Raw genomic sequence first — 7,563 nt, 5'->3', positions numbered from 1 at the left:
CTCTGGCTTTCTGTAGGAGAATGTCCCTGTCTCTGTAGTGTAAGAGTTTAGCGATTACAGCACGGGGAGGTCTGCCAGGGGCAAGAGGTCTCGACGGTACGCGGTGGGCCCGTTCCAGCGTGTAGTAGGGGGTCAGGCACCCCGGTGCAACCACCGTGCTCCGCCATTTCTCCAGGAATTCCACCATGTTCGTCCCTTCGGTCCCTTCGGGGAGGCCCACCACGCGCACATTGTTCCTCCTGTTTCTCCCCTCCGCATCTTCGGCACGTTGTTCAAGTCTTGCAACTCTGCCGGCCAGGGAGGTTACCTCCGCCGCCATGTCTTTCTGCCTCAGTGCGATGTCCGACAGCGTGGTTTCCGCTTCTTTGACTCTGTCAGCCAGTTTATGATGATCAGCTCTCAGGAGTCCCACCTCAATCGCGACTTGGTTGATGTCTCATTGACTTTGTGTCCTCTATAGCCCCCAGTATCTTGTCTAGGGTGTCTTGAACTTTGGTATGTGATTGGTTCAGTGAGTCCGCTTCACCAATCCCGGGGGGTGTCAGGGGGTCCATGGCTCTGTTCTTGTGTCGGCCCTTGGGGGGCATCGGTCCAGCAAGGGGGTGTACCCCAGAGGGGTCCCGCAAATGACCTGTGTGTTTCCGTATGAATCACTACTGAGTCTGTCCCCTCGTTTCAGTCTCCGCGGCTTTAACTTCTGCTCACGGGTGCCGCAGGTCGAGCTCCAGGCGCTCCACCGGCCGTGCCCGATGTTCAGTTCCAAGGGCAGGGGGCTCTACTGTAGCCGACCGTGGCCGATTGCCACCTGTGACTGTACTGGCTCCTCCGCCAGTTCCTGCTACCAGGCCCGCCCCGCCAGCCGGAAACAGGCGTACGCCGCAACCGGGGTCTGGCTGTCCCCCCGCGCGGGGCACTCACCCATTCTCCAGAAATTCTTCTGCGCCCGTGGTTGCTCTGCCGCACTTGCCCAGTGTCCTCGCTCAGTGGCCGGCGGTGCCCCAGGATGTCCAGTAGCTCCATGGCTCCCCCATGTCGGCCGTCTATCAGGAACTCCCAGCCGATTGCGCCTCTCCTGGGGCATGACCTAGGGGGTCCCGTGCCCCCTCCCAGCGACCCCACAGGTGATCTCCTCGGGGGGCCCGCCGGCCACGCCGTGGCTCCCCGGTGCTCCACCCGGGCCCAAGTCAGCGTTCCCGGGCCGGCCCCAGTGAAGACAAAGCCGCGTCCGCTCCTCCGGTTTCAAATAAAGCGCCTGCTGCGGAGAGGTCCCACCAGGGCCCCCAGTGCCCCACAGGCGCTCTGGGTCCCACAATCAGGCCGCTGGATCCAGCCGGGGCGGCCGCCGCACACGGGCTGCTCTCCCTGCTCTCGCCACGGCCTGCCTTCCCACGTGAGGCCGCGGCTTTAAGCGAGAGGAGGGGCCGCAAGCCTCCTCTCGTTCTGGACGGCTCAGCGCGGTCCACCGCTCGTCCTGGGTCCGCAGCGGGGGCCCAGCCGCGCCGCCCGCCGGTCTGCTGCACGGCGCCCGGACTCCGTGCGTGGACGGCCCGGACTGGCGTGTTTGTCCGGAGTTTTCTGGCCGGCCCCTCCGGAGCTGGTTCTTTAGGCGTCCACCATGTTCCGGACCCTGGCCACGCCCCCCCTGCAGGCCCTTACATATGGTGTATCATAGCTGCTGGTGACACTCATCCTGTGTTTGTGTGCAACTGCTATTGATGTACGACTGTGTATTACATTCCTTTCAACATTGTACTTCATTCCATTTATTTTCCTCTCTTCAGGTGACATCTCTATTTGCAGTCTGCTTGCTGAGTTGCCAGTTGGCATAAATTACAGTGGATGTTACAACACTGTGGATGTACTTACACACCTGCTGGAATATCCCACTACATTTGTGACTTTGACATTATTTTTGTGTAGACATGTCTATTCTTTTGTTGTCCTGTGACAACATTTCCAATACAATTAATGAAGAGACATGCACCATGACTTGTGATAGTTGGTGTTTGTTAAGTGTTGACTATCACAGTCCTGATGAGTGGGGTAATGCTCTATGTGATGATCAGAGTGGGTGGTACAGCTGTTTGGTTCACAGTTCCTTTATCCATTTGCCTCAGAAAGATGTGACCTTGGTATTGGACAGCCAACAGGGTTTAACAGTGGCACACAAGGGTGACAGTTCAGAAGGGGGATCACTTCTTGGTGGGGGGATTGGTCTTGGGCTGAGATCCAGCAGGATGTCTGGATTGGTGACCTCTTTTGTGGGGGGTTCCTCAGCTGCAGGGGTAGGGGTTCTAGTGGCCTGTAGGTCCTCCTGCTGGGCCTCCATTCCAGTAGCAGGTGCTGATGTTGAGGGCAGTGGTGTTGACTGACTACTGATTGGGGCCGGCTGTTGGGTGGAGAATGTCCACAGGATGTTATTGAGTTCCTTGAACTCCCCTCATATGAAGACCAGGGTGGCACTGAGTGCCTGCCAGGCCTCTTGGTGGCATTCCCCCTGCAGCCTTTGGGTGTCCTGCAAGGTTGTGAGTATCTGGCCCATCTTGTTGTGGGTTTGCTGGTAGGCTCCCAGGACTCTGGAGACAGTCTCCTGGTGAGTCGTGTCTTGTACCTGCCTCATCCCTTGGCCCACAATTGCCCTCCCACTAGCCCTTGCCCCCTGTGCCTGTGCCTGTGCTCCTGGTGCAGTGTGCCCCCTCTGACTGACACCAGGACTGTAATTATCTTGTGTTTGCACCGTTGACTCCTGCCTATGTCCTGTGGGGCACACTGATGATTGTTGTGACCTTGGGACACAGGTATGGAAAGGTGGGCTCTGCTGTGCACTGGCTGCCACAGGAGAGGTGGTTTGAGTTGTGGGCAGGGTGAGGCTGGTGGTGGTGGACTGACCGCTCATGCCTGATGGGCCAGGTTTGACGTCCAGATCCAGACTTCCTGGGGAGTCCTCCCCTATTGGACCTGCTTCCAGGCCTGGACTTTCTGTCACTGGGCTCCTCTGCTGTGTATCAGTACTTGAGAGACCTGTGTAATGAGAGATAGTGTGTTAGATGATGGTATTGTTGCAGTGACACATATGGTTGTATGCTGTAATTAACTGTATTTGCAGATCAGTTAAGACATTGCCAGTTACCAGTCCACTGCTTGTGTTACCATCAGTGGAAAGTTGCAATGGGCCTATTTTGGAGTACATTTATTATTTGTCTTGGTACGTCATTGCCAGGTACCGATGTGCATTCCTACTACTTATTGGTGATGGGGTTTGACATGGTTTGACGTGCAATTGCAGAGAAGTGATCTGGATGTAGCAGTCAGACAAGGGTAGGGAATGTTGCAGTGTGGTAGTTGTGGTACTTGCTGCTGTGCGAGGCATGCATGCACTAGGTGGAGCTGTGAGGGAATAGTGTCAGTGGGGAGCTGTGGCATGCAGGGGTGGGTATAGGGTCCATGGTGGGTTGGTGCACGTTAGGGTGGTGTAAGGGGTGAGAGGGTGGTGGAGGTACATGCTGTGCACGGGGACATCTTGGTAGGTGAATACAGTGGACTTACCAGTGTCCAGTCCAGTAGCTATTCCTGTCAGCCCTTCCGGGTCTAGTATGGCCAGGGCCATCTCCTCCCACAGTGACATTTTTGGGGGAGGTGCTGGAGGTCCTCCACCAGTCCTCATGACAGCAACTTGATGCCTGGAAGCCATGGCCCGTACCTTCCCCCTAAGGTTGTTCCACCTCTTCCTTATGTCCCCCCTTGTGCGTGGATGGTTCCCCACTGCATTCCCCTGTGGACTATCCTCTGCCATAAGTCGCTCTTCGGGCTGTGGATGTCTGCTGGACCTGTGCCCCAAACAGTTGAGGCTCCACTTTCTTCCACCATTACCCTGAGCTCCTCTTCTGTAAATTTGTTTTTTTTTGTGGTGCCATGGTGGCTGTGTTGTGGGTGGGGGTGTATGTTGTGCAGGGATTCTGGGTGTGCTGTTTGTAGTTGTGAGGTTGTGTGGTGGTATGTGCATGTGCTCTGTGGTATTTGTGTGCAGTGGTGTGTTGTGTGATGGGTGCTCAGTATGATGGTGCCTGTGGTATCTAGGTGCAGTGCCTCCTTTCAGTGTGCTCTTCTCGCGCTCTGTCACAGTTTCTGGTTGCAATGGGTTCTGGGTATGTATGGGGGGTGTTTTGTAGTGCTGTGGACAGGTGTGTGTATGTGTCTCAGGTGTTGCGTATTGGTTTGTCCACTCTGGTGCAGTGTTAATGTGGTGGTGCCTTTTTTCCCTGCTGTGGTTTGGGGCGCCAATGGATTGCCACTGTGTTGGGATCCGCAATGCTGATTTGTGACTCCTAATTTGGTGGGTGATATATTCTTGGAGTGGAGGTGGTGGTGGTGCAGTCGCCTCCTTCACACCGTCGTTTGGGCTGACGGTGTGTTTTTTTTCAGTCTATTTTTGGCGGTGTTGTGTGGGTTACTCGTTATGCGGCGCTCTTCACTTCACCATTGCTGGCGGTGTTTCGGCAGCCGTTTTGCACGACGCCCTTCGGTAATGACGGTAAAACTCAGAATGACCACCTCAGTGTTCATATGTCGGACATAATTGCCATTAGCTAGGTAACAACTGGACCTGGTTTTATCAGTATAAGTGTTAATGTTCTGCGTTATCGCATCCTGAAAGAATAAGGGCGATCAGTTGTGTGCATTAATTACTAATAATTATAGTGTTGTACAATTATATCTGGAAACATTCCAACATAGTAACTTGTTCTATAATTATGGTGCATGGAGAAAGCATCTAGCTTCAACTAAAGAGTGACCTAAGAAACTCAAGTACTAAAGATGCCTATTAAGAATCTCTGTATAGCTTGGTGATTGTTTGAGTCTCTAATGTATCTCACATCTCACTTGTCCTGCTGCTTGTCTGGTCGAAGATCTGTTGGAAGCTAAATATTTAAGCTCCTTCTAGAGTATGTAAGAGCGGTGGGACAGGGTGTGAAGGGATGAGGCATTAAAAAAAAACACTTACCTTCGACGGGAGACGCATTCTTCTGGCTGCACAGGCTCCCAGTCAATGATGATGCTGCTGGCAGCAATGTCGTGATTGGTCTGATGGGAGCCTGGACATGTTCTCTACCCAGCTGTGGTATACAGCCAGGTAGAGAACATGCAAAGTGCGCATGTCTTTTTGGCCGGCCCTGCATGGCCGACCCACAGACATGCACACTTTCTGTGCATGGTCAGTGCAGTGCAGGGCAGTGCAGGGGCCCCCAGGGGTGCCCCGGTGCACCCCTTCCGCCAGCCTTTCCCTGGCAGGGAAACCAGCCAGGGAAAGGCTGGAGGCAAAGGGATCATTATCCGAGGGGCAGCAGCGCTGCCCTGTCGGATAATGATGCCGTCCACCGCCAGGCTGCCTGACGGAGGCAGCCTGGTGGTGGGTGAGGGCCGCCTATGGCGGCCCTCCATGGCTTCATTATGTGGCGGTGTGGGCCGCCATGCTGGCTGGTGGCATTTCCCACCACCGCCGGCATGGCGGCCCACACCGCCACATTCATAACGAGAGCCTTAGTGTGCATACAGGTTACATTTTAATGCTTGGTGGATGACAACTGAAATGGCAGTTTATGGCCAATAAAACAAGGCATTTATTTCCCCATATGGAGATGAAACTACCACTTGTGTGCATCATTACTGTATGCATCTGCATACATCTATGCCAGGCTTTGAGAACACATTGGTCTCTCTCATACTGGCAGTGGTGCTGAAGTGGACCAGCTCAAACTCTTTAATCCACATCCTACCACAAGAGACACAATTACATTTCAACAACAGAAATTCACAGCTCTCACAGCACATGTACAGACCCTTGCAGGGACACCAGCACAGCAGACACTTTTATTTTAACTTTGTAGAATGAGAGTTTGGCTCATCCCACACTTGGAATCTAGGTGTCCCTCGAGACATCCTCCCTAACGAGGCAACAAGTTGAAATACACTTACGGCTTACCCTGTGTGTCCAGTGGAATGGTGCTTAGGCTGAGTCAAAATGGTGTGCACATTAACCCATTCAACACCCCATTACGAGTATTGCACAATGGTATCCCATGAAGGGGACACTGTTCAAGGATGCTTCAAGTATTCTGGAGTTTTCAGATCCAAAATGTGCAGGTCCAGAAACACCAGTACTTTTTTTTCTTTTTGTGGGTCCACTCCCAGTAGAACCACAGGTTGAGAAGGACAGAGGCACAGCCCGACACCCTACTGCCCACCCCACCACCAAGGTGAGAGCAGACTTGGCAATCTCTTAAGACCTGGGAATAGGACTGATCTCTTAAATATATTTCATAATTTACCTTTTGAGTATATGTTTGCCACTGTTTTAATAGAATGTTACTTGAAATTAAATTTTTATGTTAGCAGGTTAGGAAGAGTTTAAAATGTTCTGTTTTCTTGTGGCAGAAGACTACTGCCCTGCCATGCATCTTGTTGTCATGCATGATTTCCTTTCTAATGTCATCATTGATGTTATCAGTGCTGTCATTGAAAATATCTTGAGGGATGTAATATAGGAGTGTATAAGCAGTGCATAGCGAGGGTGTGAGTGATAGTTACTTCACGGCATAAGTTTATAGTTACTTCAGTTAACTATCACTGGTAAATATTGTTTTTTTTTGGTTTAAAATGTTATGTTGTAAGGGACATTTACACCTAACTATATGGTCACTTGAACCTTTGTCTTTTCCCTTTTTCTCTGCCCCCAAATGATTGATCCTCCTGAAACATTCCAGGAAGGAGCTGAGATGAATGCGACTTTTTTTGGAAAGTTTCATGAAGATTTGTTAAATGGTTTAACTTTCAAGTATTTCCATAATGTACAGTACTGAATTAATTTGCAGGATATCTAGTTCCTCTAAATCCCCAACCAAAAAAAGTTAAACAGCATTTTATTACATGCCTAACTGCTTTTATTTTTGCATTCTGTGTGGTTAATGTACAAATTTTATGCACTAGACCGAGGATGTTTAAGTAAGCATTTTAAACCATATTTCTCAATTTTTAATGCTATCTTTGAGTGTGTTATTTATAAATGAAAAGTTGTTTGAATTGCCACTGTGTCCCGAAACTAATCTCGTGGGACCGTCAGTAATTTGAAAACATTGCCTGCACAAGATTGCTCAGCTGGCAAATGTCCAACTGCCTTTCTTATTCATTATTGATGCAATGAAATAAGTCCTTGCATCAAATGATTAGCAATCTAATCATTGTAGCTCTGGGGACCCCTCAGATTTTGTATCAGACAGACATAGCTGCAGTCTGATGAACACAATGAATACTAAACAGGTGCTGCTCAAATGCTCTAAATCTTTCTGTGAGTGCTAAAACCAGTTAATAAATCATGTAATATAAAAATTACATATGAAGTAATATAGGGCCAGAAGTATAAAGCTTTTTTCTTGTCGCAAACAGCCCGGGCCGTGTGCGACAAGAAAAAAGAATTTTGCGATGCACAGACCCAATTTAGCGATTCTGTAATCTGTTTGCCGAATCGCAATAAAGGTTTACGAGTTGCAATTAGGAAGGGGCATTCCC

This window comes from Pleurodeles waltl, chromosome 6 (genome assembly GCF_031143425.1).
Source record: "Pleurodeles waltl isolate 20211129_DDA chromosome 6, aPleWal1.hap1.20221129, whole genome shotgun sequence".
NCBI classification, from domain to species: Eukaryota; Metazoa; Chordata; class Amphibia; order Caudata; family Salamandridae; genus Pleurodeles; species Pleurodeles waltl.
This window is presented reverse-complemented; position numbering follows the sequence as displayed.